This window comes from Tamandua tetradactyla, chromosome 12 (genome assembly GCF_023851605.1).
Source record: "Tamandua tetradactyla isolate mTamTet1 chromosome 12, mTamTet1.pri, whole genome shotgun sequence".
Taxonomy (NCBI): Eukaryota; Metazoa; Chordata; class Mammalia; order Pilosa; family Myrmecophagidae; genus Tamandua; species Tamandua tetradactyla.
The window spans coordinates 73,648,827-73,665,208 of NC_135338.1; the positions used below are offsets into that span (position 1 = coordinate 73,648,827).

Here is a 16,382-nt window from a genome sequence, read left to right on the forward strand (position 1 = left end):
TGGGGTAAAATGAACTCACATCAAAAACCACCCTCTCTGAAAAGTCTCCTATAGGTGCTCAAGGAAGTGTCAGGGGAATAATAGGACCTGTTGAGAGAGCATAACTTTCCTGTGGTAGAAGGACTTTATGATGAATTCAAAACAACCCAAGGAAAATCACCGTATCTCTGGTGATGTTTCAGATGTTTTTTCTTAATGAAATCTCAGATTGATACAGATGTGAAGTAATATATTTTACTCATATACAACAACCATAAATTCTCAACTAAACTTTATGCCATTCTCTGTAGTTCTGAAGAGGGAAAATGTCAATATATATATTTGCTTTCTTTGTAAAAATGTTTCTCTTTTGTTTCATTTTTAAAAATGTATTAACATTTAAATCGCAAGGATATTATAAATACAACTAATATTGGACCTTTTTTTCTAATAAAAACCAATAATTACATTAATTCTAGAGGGTCCAATGAAATGGAATTATTCAGAAAAAAAGATATTAAATAAATACATGTTTGTAAAATATTGTCCTAGAATTTATAGTAGTACAAAAGTTCATTAAGAACATCAGTTGTAGCATCAATTAAATGGCAGCAGTTCAATTAAAATGAAATCAATCAACATTATTTTTAAAGAGTGAAATCTCCAGTAGATGTGTTGCTAAACTGAAGATGGTCAGGGAATAACAGCTGCACTGAGATGGCAGTTAGGACATCAAGGGAAGAGGGGCCCACCTGGGAAAACCTGGATTTCAGCTCTACTTTTAATATTTCCCTCTTGTAGTCATTTTCCTTTCTTAACTCATTAAGCTTTTACTCAGGGAACAGAGAACCCAGCTCCCTTTCTTGAACTTCCTTTTCATAGTATATAAATTTGTTGTAACATAAGGAAATGGTTCTTTTAAATTTCTTGCACAGTTCTTCAGCCATCTTCATGTAGAGGTTGCACTTCTGATGTGTGAAGTTCGTATTTCTCTGCACTTCATGGAGTTGCTTCTCCAATTCTGGGCAGTAGGATTCCTCCTCAATCGAATTTCCCTCAAGTTGCATTACATGTTTTTGATGGTTTTCAGAAAATACTTGAAGTTTCATTTGAAGCTTCTCAATCTCACTTTCCAGCTCTCAATTTTCAGACTGAAAAGATGCTTGCTCATCATGCAGACTTTTCACTTGCTCTGTAAGTTTTTCATTTGATTTTCCTCACATGCTCTCTTGAATATTTCTTGTTTTTATCCTTCCAGCCTTTTAGAGGCAATGTTTATGTTCATTCAATGATCTCCATTTCCTGATTCCCTCTTTTTGTCTAATACCAGGTTGCCATCACCCATGTAACTTCTCTACAGTAATCAGCACAGTTACAGTGAGAGATTATATCTGGCTTTCTTTATCATCCATAATCTGTGTCAATCTTGCATAAGAGTGTTCAAGCACTTTTATTTGTTCCTTCAACTATTGTACCCTTTTCTTCCACCCAATGTTTTGAACAATGACTTGTAGATGGTCTACCATACCTTCAAGTGAAGAGCTGTTCAGATTTACATTGAGTGCTGCCAAACTTGAGTTTGTAATGTCAAAGAACACCACAGAGGACTCAAATGCTTTGTAGGCTGGGATCGTCAGGCCAATCTCACAGACTTTACAATCTACTTCAACACAGGCAGCAAGACTTTTGGCTAGCTCTTTTTACTTCCTTACTATATGTTGGCGCTTTACTATAAGAACAACCATATTAATGCATATGCAGATCTCCCAGAGAAACCAGAAGAGATCTGGGAGTTGTCTCAGGCTTTCAGAAATCAATAGAGCACCACAAAACTGCTCCAGAACCAAGTGGAGAGATACTTTGGGAGCCATCAGCAGGCTCGCCATGGCTCCAGAGGTCACTGCAGCTTTGCCTCTTAGTGCCAGTATCCTGTTATCCACAACTAAAGCACAGAATCTTGTGGAGCGTTCAGAATCAAATGCAAACATATGTCTGGCAACCATGACAAACTATCAGCTGGGCAGGGGGAGGGGAAAGCCAGCAAAGTGCTATAAAATTGAGATTTCTCTGCTCTATGTGAAAACAGAAACTAGTATTAGTTGTACTGTGCATTAAGGAAAGGGAAAATGGCTGATGGCAGTCAGGAAAGACCAGCCCATGAGCTATGGCCTCTCTGTGCCCCACCCAGGCCTACAGCAAACCTAGAGGATCAAGTTGTGCCATGCCATTACCCCTTCCCTACTCACAAGCATGTCAGGTTGTAATAGTGGGGCACGTGGCAGTAGAGAACTCCTGTGTGCACATTTCTGTGTGGGCTTTTTTCTTCTGATTTAAAGTTTCCTTATGACTTTGGGGAGCCTTATCCTGCCTATAGAGATTACATAGAAATTTCTCGCCTGGAAATTTCCCTTTTCCTTGTATATTCAAGCCAGGTTGGGGCAGAGGACTGCAGTACCTCACCGAAAATACTAACAGGTCTGGATTTCAATAATATCAGGAGAAATCCATTTGAACTGGCAAATTCTTATGATTTCATGGATTTTCTGTAGAGCTGCTTTGTCTCTCTCTGTGTCAGCTTGAAGCTGTTATGTACCCCAGAAAAGCCAAGGCCTTTTTCTTGATCCAATCTTGGGGGGTGCAGCCATGTTTCTTTTAATCCTGACTCAACATCACAGTGTGGAAACTTTGATTGGATTACTTTTGTGATGATGTGACACACCCAATTGTGGGTGTAGCCTTTTGATTAGATGGAGATGTGACTCCACCCATTCAAGGTGGGTCTTGATTAGTTTACTAGAGTCCTTTAAAAGGGGAAGCATTTTGGAGAAGCCTTAGTGCTTTAGAGCTGACAGAGACACAGATGTTTGGAGACACTTCTTGCAGTGCTGACAGAGAGAGCAGATGCCTAGACATGGGCAGAGTTCAGCAGACATCACCATGTGCTTTCCCATGAGATGCTAAGCAAGCCAGATCCCAGAGTTCTGTCCTCAAGTAGCTAAATGAAGACCCATAGACACTTGGAGAGGAAACCACTGCATCAGAAGCTGGAAGCAATGGAAGCAGCAGACACCAGCCACATGCTTTCCCAGATCAGCCTTCTTTGAGCCAAATATCCTTCTCTGGATGCTTTAATTAGAACATATTTATGGCTTTAAAACCGTAAGCTTGTAACTTATTAAATTCCTTTTTTTCACAGCCATTCCATTTCTGGTACATTGCTTTCCAACAGAATTAGGTAACTAACACACCCTGCAACCCAAGCCCTTCTGGATGAGGGGGTCCCTTCTTCCAGGGATAACTGTGTGATCCAGTCTCATTCACTCTTGTGGCCATAAATCTTCAGCACATGCCTCCTAAGTTTGCCTTCAGAAGTGAGCTTCTACAGAGGGTGAGTCCCTTCTTTTTGAGTGAATTTGCCACCTTTTATTTCACTAATCCACATGTCATTCTCCAAAGTTATCCCTGGCAGACTCACACTTAGCACCTTTTTGTCCAGCTCCTGAGACTCTGCCAGTACCTTCACCTATGAGGGAACCAAGAGCACCATGAGGTTAAATCCTTTAAGAGGAAACATTTTGGGAGACAGCAGAGCTCATGCAAATGCTTGGAGAGCAGAAGTAACCAAGCCTACACAGCCAGAGGCATTTGGAGATGAAGAAAGAAGATACCCCTGGGCAACCTGGTTGAAACCAGAAGCCAGAGACCCCAGGAGATGCCAGACATATGCCTTCCAAGCTGACAGAGGTGTTCTAGAGTCATCGGCTTTTCTTGAATTAAGGCACCTTTCCCTGGATGCCTTAGTTTGAACTTTTTATAGGCTTAGAACTGTGAACTTGAAACTTATTAAATTCCCTTTTTAAAAGGCATTCCATTTCTGGTATGTTGCATTCAGGCAGCTTAATAAATTAATAAACCATCTTAAGCATCAACCAATAGCTTTGATATAATCACATACCTATGCATTTGTCACTATAGTCAATATGAGAACATTATCATTTCTTCTGAAGAAAAAAAATCCCATAAACTTTATATCCCCCTATTTTTAAAATACAATTTTATTGAGATATTCACATGCCATATAATCCACCCAAAGTATATAATCTATGGCTCACAATATTATCATATAATTTTGCATTCATCACCACAATTTTAGAACATTTTCATTTCTCCAAACAAGTAAAAATAAAGAACACCCAAAACAGTCCATACCGTTATCCCCCATTATTTATTATCTGTCTTTATTTTATTACTCATCTGCCTATATACTGGATAAAGGGAGTGTCAGTCACAAGGTTTTCACAATAACATGGTCACACCATAAAAGTTACATAGTATATTTTCATCATCAAAAAATCAAGGTTACTGGATTACAGTTCAATAGTTTCAGATATTTCCTTCTAGCTATTCTAATACTGTAGAAATTAAAAAGGAATAGCTATATAATGCATAAGAATAATCTCCAGAATGACCTCTTGTGTCTATTTGAAATCTCTTAGCCACTGAAGCTTTATGTTGTTTCATTTCTTTTCTCCTTTTTGGTCAAGAAGGCTTTTGCAATCCCATGATGCCAGGGCAAGTCTCATCCCTGGGAGTCATGTCCCACCTAGTAGGGAGTATCCCCCTACTTTTGACATTTAGATTTAGTAAAGTCCCTTTGTTACCATTAATTAAAGAATATTACAATGTTACTGTTAACTATAGATATTAGTTGACATAAATACTATTTTTCTGTATAATTACCTATTATTAAAACCTGGTGAGGGCGGGCCACGGTGGCTCAGCAGACAAGAATGCTTGCCTGCCATGCCAGAGGACCTAGGTTCGATTCCCAGTGCCTGCCCATGTTAAAACAAAAAAACAAAACAAAACAAAAAAACCTGGTGATAGTACAATGTTTGTTCTACTTCATGTAATAACTGTCTTATATTTATACAAGTAACCACCATCATTGCCCTCTCTAGGTTTTGCTAAATTACACAAGCCTCCAGCTTTCCTTGTGGTGACATACATGACTCTAGCTTTCCTCTTTTGATCATACTCATATGTAGCTTTGATAATTACACTTATAGTACTGTGCTACCATAACACATTATTGTGCAACACACTTTGGAACACTTAAATCAACCTTATTGCACATTCTGTACTCCTTAGGCATCAATTGCCCAATCTGTGGCCTCTTTGTCCTGTTAATATATGCTTTTAACCTTAACTCTCAGAGTTTTCTCATTATAGCTAGTTCACATTAGAGAGACCACACAATATCTATCCTTTTGTTTCTGACTTATTTAGCTCAACATAATGTACTCAAGTTTCATGCAGATTGTTCCATGCCTCACAACTTCATTCCTTTCTGTAGCTGCACAACATTCCTTTTTATGCAGACATCATACCTCACCCTTCTGCTCATCAGTTCCTGGACTCTTGGACCATCACAATCTATTGACAATCATGAATAATGCCACCATTTAAATCAGTGTGAAAATGTATATTTGTGTCTCAGCCTTCAGTGCTTCCAAATTCATATGTAGTAATGTGATTGGCAGATTATATGGCAATTATATACTTAGCTTCCTGAGGAACCACCACATTGCTCTCCAGAGAGACTGTACAATTCAACTTCCCTATCAACAATGAGTTGGCATACCTCTTTCTCCACATCTTCTACAGCACTTATAGATTTTAGTTTATTTTTACACAGTTTTATTCCCACACCATGCATTCTATCCTAACTGCACAATCAAATCACATAGTAATGCATACACAACCACAATCTATATGAGAAAATTCTCATTTCTTCCCAAAAGAAAGGGAAAAAATCTCCATATTCCTCACTTTTATTTCCCTCTTATTTACATTTAATTAGATATGTTGTCTTTGACATAATTAATGAAGAATGTTACAGTTACAATTAACGTTAGACATTATTTTGCTTTAATTGTATTTTTCCATATACCATTCCATTGTTAACACTTTGTATTAATGGCATACTTTTGTTCTCCTTCAGGTAAACACTTTCTTATATTTGTACAATTAACCACCATCATTGTCCACTCTGGTTTCACTAAGTTATATAGCCCCAGTTTTTAATCTCCTAATTTACCTTTTGGTGGCATACATGACTCTAGCCTTTCATTTTCAACCACACTTACACTAGTTAAACTTTTTTTTTTTTTTTACACATTTTCAATTAATTTATTTTAGAAAAACAAAGGTTTACAACTGGCACCACAAGGCAGGAGGATATCATGAATTCAAACAAGTTAGTAATACAGACTCTCAAAAACCTTTATAGATTGGTCCAAAGTAGAAAACTATCTTTGCCCACTCTTGGACTTGGACAAACTCAGGAAGAAAAAAAAAAAAAAACTTTAGCCACAAATTAATTGATAGCCCTAACATTTCACATTAGTCTATATAAATAGTTTCTGCATAATAAGAACAGCTGAGTGATTTTTCCCTGCCCCACCTCCATATCATTAGAAACAATGATGAAAATATTTAAATTACTTTTTGTAAAATTAAAACCAAAAAAGCCCCTCAAAAGAAAACACAAGATACATTATCAAAACAAAATCCTCTAATCTAAAACAAGTTAATTATTTTAATTACTAATAAAATCTAAGAAATATGCCCTTCCTTCAGCCTCCAGACGTTTGGCTTCTTAATGTTATCTCTAGAACATACACCAGGAAGCACTGTGTATGGGGAAGAAAAAATACTGAAGGTCTAATATGCCTCGAGCAAATTTTAGTTAATATTAACTAGAAAAATATTAAGATATATGATGAAATGAACAAAAATAATGTAAGCCATAATGGAGAGCTTAGGTTTACGTGATAAAAACATGCAATTTCTCTTTGAAATAGGTAAAATATCTTTAAAATATTGTCTGAGTACCAGTTCAGCAACAGAAGCATCTAGAATTTTTAATTTTAGAACTTAAAAATAGAACTTTATTGCAACTGCAAGAGAAAGCAAAACTCCGACTTACTGAAAGATATTCCCCACTACTCATAAGATTCACCACTGAAATAAGATAGCTATATCCTTCTATTAGATTCAGCTACTAAAAGGTCTGCCTTTATTTTGAAGTATTTTTTCCTAAAATGAAGATAGCTTCCCTAGTAAGCTCGGATTGTACTTTAAAGGGAAAATCATATTAGTAAACAAATATTCAAAATTTGTTCTGTGAGCGATTTGGACCAAAATACTCAAATACAGAGACAACATTTTAATACAAAAAGAAATGAAATTTTTCACTTACAAATAGCCTATCCGTTCTTGTTTTCCCAAATGAATACACTTTAAAAGCACAAAAGCATACATTTTGGGGCAATAGTACAGAGTTGAGAACCAAGGCATTAATTTATAAACAAGAAAATTTTAAAATACAAAGGAAGATCACTGGAACTTTGTACATCTTGGGCTTTTTTCTATTGAGGTCTTTCATTTAGAGGTGCTTGAACACTTCATTCCACAACCAAAAATATGCAGAAGACTCATATCTGATAGTGATAAACAGCAAAGAAAAAAATCGGTAATATTTTCTATAACAATTTGTTCTCGTCACTGATTCCTGAGCTTTCACTTCTGACTGGACTTGAGTCTCAAATGAAGCATCCATGGTCATCTAAGCTCATCACTACTGCTATACAAAAGACTGACCATTAAGAACATTAATATTTACCTTCCAAAATAACTCTTCAAAATATAATGACCCTTTGGAGAGGAATCTACTTGTTAAATTAACAGGAAGTATCTCTGGCTTATAATGAAAAACATCTGACTCAATACTTCCTGAAATTCTCATCTTACTGCATGTTTGTTTCACTAGAAAAAAAAAAAAAAAACAGTAACAGAGTGCCAAACATTAAGAATAAGTATTTACTTAAGTACTAAAAATAAGAGCACATGGATACAATACAGTAATTGCTGGTAATTCCTTAGTACTTAAAGATACAAACAAGAGTTTCAGTTCAGTAGTAATCTGCAGAAATAGCCAAAGGCTACCTTTTGGGAACAAAGCCCTAGCAACTTTGGTTTTAGGACCGTGAATTACATATTTTTAAAGCGAGTAAGCAATTTTAAATGTTTAACGAAATCTTGTATATTGAATAACTCAATTATTCAATTAATAACCATCCAAATGATATTTGCCTAATAAGTTTTTGCCTAAGTTTAATTCCAAACTTAGCTAAAATGAAAGCCTCAAAAGTAACACACGTAAACATGCCATACTTTAAAAATACCAATCTGTTATTGGGATAAAATACAAATACCTTATTTCATTATGGATAGAAGATGAGAGGTCACTGGCTGGAAGAGACAGACTGAGAGTTGGAAAAGACAATGGGCAGATTTCTTTTTTATCCAGATGTGACTTATGTTGTTTGGCAATCTGATTATATTTATTACTCAATTATGAACATAATAGGCTGTCAATAAATTGTATATATATTATATACACACATTGGAATATCAGTTACCAGAGTATGTTATGTACTACTTTTGAAAAAGTAGCAGAAACTTTTTATCCAAGAAAATTTTACAAGAAATCCCAATATATAAAATAGGAAAGAAAAAAAAAAGCCCCAAAACTAAGCTGTGTGGTTCAAGCTGGGTAGGGCTGATAGACAGATCCTTCCCTTAGTACAGTGATGGCTGAGACACTGTTCAGAGTGCTCAGGGCATAGCTTGAAACCGCAGCTCCAAGTCTATCCTGTTAACAATGCAAAGATCAAATATGACTATTTTTCCCCACTATACAGGACCATATGAAAAGTGTATAATAATGCAACTGAGTATAAAGTTAAAAAGTAACATTTTCTCTTCTTTACAAATAACAACAAAATAAAATTACTATGCTATATAAAACCAATTTATCTTAAACTTCATAATCTTAATTTGATATGTGGAAAAAAATTAGTTCCCCTTAAAGTGCCTACATTTTAAAGATTTAATATTGTCCATATAAATCTTATTCAAAATATAAGAGGGGAATGGATGGTAGGAGGTGGAGGTATGTATCGACTACCTGATTGACCAATTAAAATATTCTGCCCAAGAATCTTAACTGTTACAGAATATTCAGATAGAGAAACATGCAAATATAACTGATGGCTAAAATGACATGTATAAGGTTCAACTTTGTTTTCTTTGCTTGGTTTAGACAAACATTTCATTTCTCTGTTCCAAACATCCTCCCCATTTATGAGAGGAATATTTCAATCCATGCAGTCGATAGTAGCAAAATACAAATAACATGTTCTCTTCTGTAAAAGATCATGATCCAATGTCTAAATTCAATAAATAGACTCTTTAATAATTTGAAATTCTACCAAGTACTTGATATTACTAAAGTCTCAATCTTTCTTCTTTTCTAATACATTTTTGGGTTCTTGTACTGTAGGCACTAAAGATTCTGCATTGCTTGGCTCGGGTTGTTCTTTGCTCTCTTCCATCAGTTCTTGACTTTCAAATTCACTTTTAGATATTTCATATCGTTCTTCTATATAACCTCCATCTGAATCAGCTGTGTAGATTCCATAGCACATGATACTGATGACACCCAGTGGCAGGCCAAAGAGAAAGCAGCCCATGAGTGGTGAGCTCTTGAATATGGACACAATAGTAGATTTGGCATCAAATACTATTCTTTTTAATCTCTGCCAAATGCTGTCACCTCCTTGGGCTTCTACTGTGCCATCCAAAATGTTATTAATGAACTGGACCATGTCTTCAGCATTCTTAACCTTTCTATCTAGTAGAAAGTACTGTTGGTTTGAAGTATTCAGTACAACTACAGTTGGGACTGTCAACTCATCCATCAGCAAGCTATTAATATAGTCATTTCCATCCATATGGCCAAACTGAAAATCCCTATGGAAGTCATCTCTGTAATTTCTAGCAACTTCCTGAATAATCGACTTTAATCTGGTATGTTCAATTGATGTGTTTTTCTCATCAATAACAGCAACTGCTACAAGCTTTCCTGTATCTCCAAGTTCATATAAGAGGAAGCCATCCATAGTAAGATAATTCTGAAACCTCTCCCTGTTGATCCATGATGACAGATCACCATCTTCATACTCATCATAAACAAAGTAAGTTTCATCTTTGAAAACAAGTACAGCAGGCAACTCTTTCAGCGTCACATACTCAGGAACCACTTCTTCTAAGGCAGAATAGAAGTAAGTGTATACAATCAATTCTGATGCAGCATCTATGTATTTCTCCTTCAAAGGTGACTCTCCACCTATATAAAGAAAAAATACACGATGTCTCTTCTGCACATGTTCAAACATTTGCTGACTTGGAAGTGGCCGGATTAAAGCCCCAGATACTCTGTGAGCAAACTCAATAATATCATCTTTAGTTCTTGGTCCTCTATAATTATATGCCAAGTCCCCTTTTAATAGCTTAATTGTTGGATAACCTCAAACTCCAAACTCTGAAGCAATGCTAGAATAAGAAGTAGCATCCATCTTTCCAACTTTAACTGGAGAACCAATGCTTTTCATCTCAAGACCAACTTCATTCCAAATTGGTTCCAGTTTTTTACAATGTCCACACCAAGGTGCATAAAAATCTACAAGCCAAATGTCATCTTTTCGATTGTCTTTAAACGATTCATCTAAATCTTCTACAAAACCTTTCCTGAAAGCCACATCAAGTAGAACCACTGTGGCGCAGAGTCGCAGGGCAGCACCCCGGCTCCAGGCTGCCATGCTCGACGCAGGAGCCTCCAGCGCCGAGGGAAGGAAAAACACACCGGCACCGGCCGCCTGCGCTCCCGGAAGGGGAAACACAGCCGTCAGGGCGCGGAGTACCGGAGAGGGGCGGGGCGGAGCGACCGGGCCTCCGTCGCCCGCCCCGGACCCTCCGGCCGCCGGCCACTAGTTAAACTTTTTAAGCTACATTTATAGCACTGTATTACCACCATAGTATTGAGCTATTCATTTCTGAACCTTTGCAACTGAACTTAATGAATATTCTATACTTTGGAAGCATTGGTTGTACAATCTCTGCCCTCTTTCTATTTTCTGATAACCTCTGCACTCAAATTTAACTCTCAGAGTTTGCTCATTATAGTTAGTTCATATTACTGAAACATACAATATTTTTCCTTTTGTTTCTCATGTGTTTTACTTAACATATGTTCTCAACATTCATCCTCATTGTTGCATGCACCATGACTTAATTCTATCCTACAGCTACATAATATTCCATCGTACACATATTCCACAATTTGCTGATACACTCATAAGTTGATGCATATTTGGGCTGTATGATTCAAGCAAACCCGAATGATGCCACTATGAACATCAATGTGCAAATGTCTGTTCATGTCCCTACATTCAGTTCTTCCAAGTATAAATCTAGTAATGGGATTGCTGGATCATATGGCAATTCTATATTCAGCTTCCTGAGGAACTGCAAAACTGCTTTCCAAAGTAGCTGCACCATTCTACATTTTCACTAACAAAGAATAAGTATACATATTTCTTCACATCCTCTCCAGCTCTTGCAGTTTTCTTTTTTTTTTTATAATAGCCATTTTAGTAGATGTGACATGGAATCTGATTATAGTTTTGAGTTTTCATTTCCCTATTAGCTAGCAAAGTTGAGCATTGTTTCATATGTCTTTTTAGCTATTTCTATTTCCTCTTTAGAAAATTATATATCCGTGTTTTTTGTTTGTTTTTTAAATTGGGTTGTGTTTTGTTGCTGAGTTGTAGGATCTCTTTATATATTTGGAATATTAAACCCTTATCAGATATGTGGTTTCTAAATATTGTTTCCCATGGTGTAGGCAACACTTTAACTTTCTTGACAAAATCCTTTGAGGCACAAAAATATTTAATTGAGGAGACCACATTTAACTATTTTTTCAGGGCTTGCACTTTGAACATTAAGTCTTAGGAAACCACCTCTTATCACAAGAGCTTGAAGATACATCCTTATATTTACTTCTAAGATTTTCATGGTCTTCACTCTAATGTTTAGATTTTTTATCCATTTTTTAGTTAATTTTTTAATAAGGTGACAGATTTGGGCCCACTTTCATTCTTTTCTCCAAGCATCATTTGTTGATGAGGCTGTTCTAACTAAATTGAGTGGATTTGGCCACCTTGTCAAAAGCCAATTGTTCATATATGAGAGGAACTATTTCTGAAATCTCAGTTCTATTCCATTCATTAGTATGTCTATCTTTATGCCAGTATTATGCTATTTTGACCATGGTAACTTTGTAATATGCTTTAAAGTCAGGTAGTGTGGGACTTCCCACTTCATTTTTCTTTCTCAAGAAGCTTTTAGCAATTTGGAGCACCTTGCCCTTCCAAATAAATTTGATTACTGGTTTCTCTATTTTTGCAAAGTATGTTGTTGTGATTTTGACTAGTATTGCATTAGATCTATAAATAATTTTGTGTAGAATTGACATTGTAACTATATTTAGACTTCCAATCCATGAACACAGTATGTCCTTCCACTTAATTAGGTTTCCCTTGAGTACTTTCATCAATGTTTTGCAGGTTCTTATGAAGGTCCTTTATGAACTTGTGTTAAATTTATTCCTCAATATTTGATTCTTTTCATTGCTACTGTAAGTGGATTTTTTTTCTTGATTTCCTCCTCAGATGGTTCATTACTAGTATGTAGAAACAGTATGGTTATTCTGTGTTGATGTTTTTTCCTGCCACTTTTCTGAACTTGTATATTAGTTATAGTAGTTTTTACCTTAGATTTTTCAGGACTTTCCACATATAGGATCATGTCATCAGCAAACAGTGAAATTTTACTTTCTTTCCAATTTGGATATCTTTCGTTCTTTCTTGCCTAACTTCTCTATCTAGAACTTCTAGCACAATGTTTAATAACAATAGTGATAGTTGGCATATTTTTCTTGTTCAGATCTTAGAGGGAAAGCTTTCAGTCTGATACCATTGAGTATGATGTTAGCTGTGGGTTTATCATATTGAGGATGTTTCCTTCAATTCTTATCTTTTTAAGTGTTTTTATCAAGAAAGGATGCCAATTTTTTTCAAATGCCTTTTCTCCATCAATCAAAATGATCACATATTTTTTCCCCTTCAATTTGTTGATATGGTGTATTACATTAATTGATTTTCTTGTGTTGAACTGCCCTTGCATATCTGGACTAAAACCCACTTGGTCATAGTGTGTAATTCTCTTAATGTCCTCCTGAATACAATTTACTAAAATTTGTTGTGGATTTTTGCATGTATATTCATTAGAGAGATTAGTCTGCAATTTTATTTTCTTATAGTATCTTTGACTTTGGTACTAGGGTGATGATGGCTTTCATAGAATGAGTTAGGTGGCTTTTTCTTGTCTTCAATTTTTTTGAAGTGTTTGATCAGGATTGGTTCATATTCTTCCTGGAATGCTTGGTAGAATTCACATGTAAGACCATTTAGTCCTGGACTTTTATTTGTTGTGAGGTTTTAGTTACTGATCCAATCTCTTTACTTGTGACTCCTTGTTGAGGTCATTGCTTTCTTCTTGATTCATTGTAGATTGTTTATGTGTTTTTAGGAAGTTGTCCATTTCAACTATGTTCTAATTTGTTGGCATAAAGTTCCTCATAGTGTTCTTGCATCTCTTTTATTTCTGCATGGTAATTAGCAATTCCTTTCCATTTCTGATTTTATTTATTTCCATCTTTTCTCTTTTTCCTTTCCTGTCTAGCTAAGCAGCCACGAGTTTTTATTTTCTCAGAGAACCAACTTCCGGTTTTATTCATTTTCTCTATTGTTTTCACACTCTTTATTTAATATATTTTTGCTCTAATCTTTGTTATTTCTTTCCTTCCCTTTGCTTAGGCATTAGCTTGCTCTACATTTTCTAGTTCCTCAGGTGTCCAATTATGTCCTCAATCTTTGCTTTCTTCTGTTTTAATGTAGGCACTTACAGCAATAAATTTTCCTCTCAGCACTGTCTTCACTGCATCCCATGTTTTGATAGGTTGTGTTCTTATTTTCATTTGCCTCTGGGACATTTATTGATTTCTCTTGCAATTGTTTTCTTAGTTCACTGGTTGTTTAAGAGTATGTATTTAGCCTCCATATATTTACATAATTTCTAGTCTTCTGCCAGTTATTGATTTCCAGTTTCATTCCATTATGGTCCAAGACCTGCTTTGTGACCCAAAATATGGTCTATTCTGGAAAATTATACATGAGCACTTGAGAAGAATGTATATCCTGCTGTTGTGGGATGAAATATCCTGTAAATGTCTATTAGGTCTAGGTCCTTTATCTTGTTTTTCAAGACATCTGTTTCCTTATTGATCTAGATGTTCTATCCATTAAGGAGAGTGGTGTTTTAAAGTCTCCAACTATTATTGCAGAGATGTCATTTTCCCCCTTCAGTGTTCCAGTATTGTCTCATGTATTTTGTAGCACTCTGGCTAGGTGCATAAATATTTATGATTATTATCTCTCCTTGACAATTGTCTCTTCTATTAATACATAGTGTCTGTCTCTGTCTCTTATAATTCTTACAGTTACAGTCTAATTTCCCTAATATTAGTATAACTATTGGTCTTCTCTGGTTGCTGGTCACATGAATCTTTTTTCAACCTTTCACTTGCATCATATGTTTGTCCTTGAGTCTAAAGTGAGTCTCTTATAGGCAGCACATAGATGGATGTCATTTTTATACAGTCTTCCAGTCTATGAATTTTGATTATGGAGTTTTATTCACTAACACTCAATGTTATTACTGTAAAGGCAGTCCTTTTGTCACCCATTTTATCCTTTGGATTTTATATGTAATATCTTACTTTTTTTTTCTTTTTACTGTTTTAGCTGCACTCACTGATAATCTTCATTTCTAACTATCCTCCAAACCTCTCTCTCCTATCTTTTCTTATCTGCCTGTAACACTCCCTTTAATATTTTTTGTAGAGCAGATCTCTTGTTCATGAACACTGTGCGTGTTTGCCTGTAAATACTTTAAACTCTTCTCATTTTTGAAGGGTGGTTTTGCCAAAAATAGAATTCTGTTTTTAAAACATATTTTTATTTAAGAAAACAAACAATATGCTTAGAACCACCAAAAATAGATATCTGACTTTGCTTAACCATAGGCATATTTAGACAGAGTATCCATACAATCATTGTAAAACTTGTTTGTGCAGTAAGTTTCATAAACCAATCTAAAATGAAGGCAACAGGGGAAGAATCTACAAATTCAGGTAGTAAAGTTCTTAAATTCTGAATACTGAACACTAACTTAAATGCCATTTGACCAGCTGGCAAAACTGTGAATGTTCTCAAAGTAATACCTACAATGCCTCAGTAATGACCAATGTTACTAAACATTTTCCTGATTCCAGGTAAATATGAAGATACAAATATTTTTACAATTAACATATAAAAGTCTTAATCACCAAAAATGGATATCTTAGTTAGGTTATCTATAGACATATTTAAATAAAATATCTAAGTAATCATTGTAAAGCCTGTTTGTACAATGTTTCATAAACCAGTTTAAAATTAAAGCAAGGAAGGAAAATATCTATAGATAGAGATAAGAGTTTCTTGAATTCTAAATATGAAACACTATCTTAAATACCATTTTATTAACTATCAAAACTGTGCTATAGAATTCTTGATTGGCAGTTTATCTCTTTCAATACGTTAAATATATCACTGCCTTTTTGCGTCCATAGTTTCTGCTGAGAAATTCACTTAGTCTTATTGAGTTTCCCTTATAGGTAATGGATTGCTTTTCTCTTGCTGCTTTCAGCATTCTTTGTCTCTAGCATTTGACAATCTGATTGGTAAGTGTCTCAGAGTATGTCTATTTGGATCTATTCTGTTTAGCATGTTTTACTTCTTTGCTCTGTAATTTGATATCTTTCATATGAGTGAAGAACTTTTCAGCCATTATTTTTTCAATCATCTTTCTTCCCCATTTCCCTTCTCTTCTTGTGGGATATGCATAACACCTATATTCATGTGCTTCATACTGTCATTCAATTCCCTGAGACCCTGCTAAAATTTTTCCATTCTCTTCCCTGTCTCTTCTTTTGCATGTAATATTTCAAATGTCTTGTCTCCTAGTTTACTAATGCTTTCTTCTGCCTCTTCAAATCTGCAGTTTGATGTCTCCATTTTATTTTTTTCATTTCTATTGGCTCTGATTCACATACGTTCTGCCTTTTTTGGCAAGTTTCCAAGTTCTTCTTGGAAGTTCTTCATGGTCACTGAGGGGTTTTTTTTTTTTTTTTTTGTCCTTCACCTTTTTTTGCCACATTTTCCTTTAACTGCTTGAATTGATTTCGGTTTGTCTGAACATCCTTAATTAGTTACTTCAACTCTTGTATCTCATCTGAAGTTATAGTTTGTTCCTTTGACTGGGCAATATCTTTG

At 35.4% G+C, this 16,382-nt stretch overlaps 1 pseudogene; it reads right to left on the bottom strand.

The window, feature by feature from the left end:
- Positions 1-9,059: 9,059 nt before the first annotated feature.
- On the bottom strand, positions 9,060-10,858 carry LOC143651596 (protein disulfide-isomerase TMX3 pseudogene; annotated as a pseudogene).
- Positions 10,859-16,382: the final 5,524 nt, after the last annotated feature.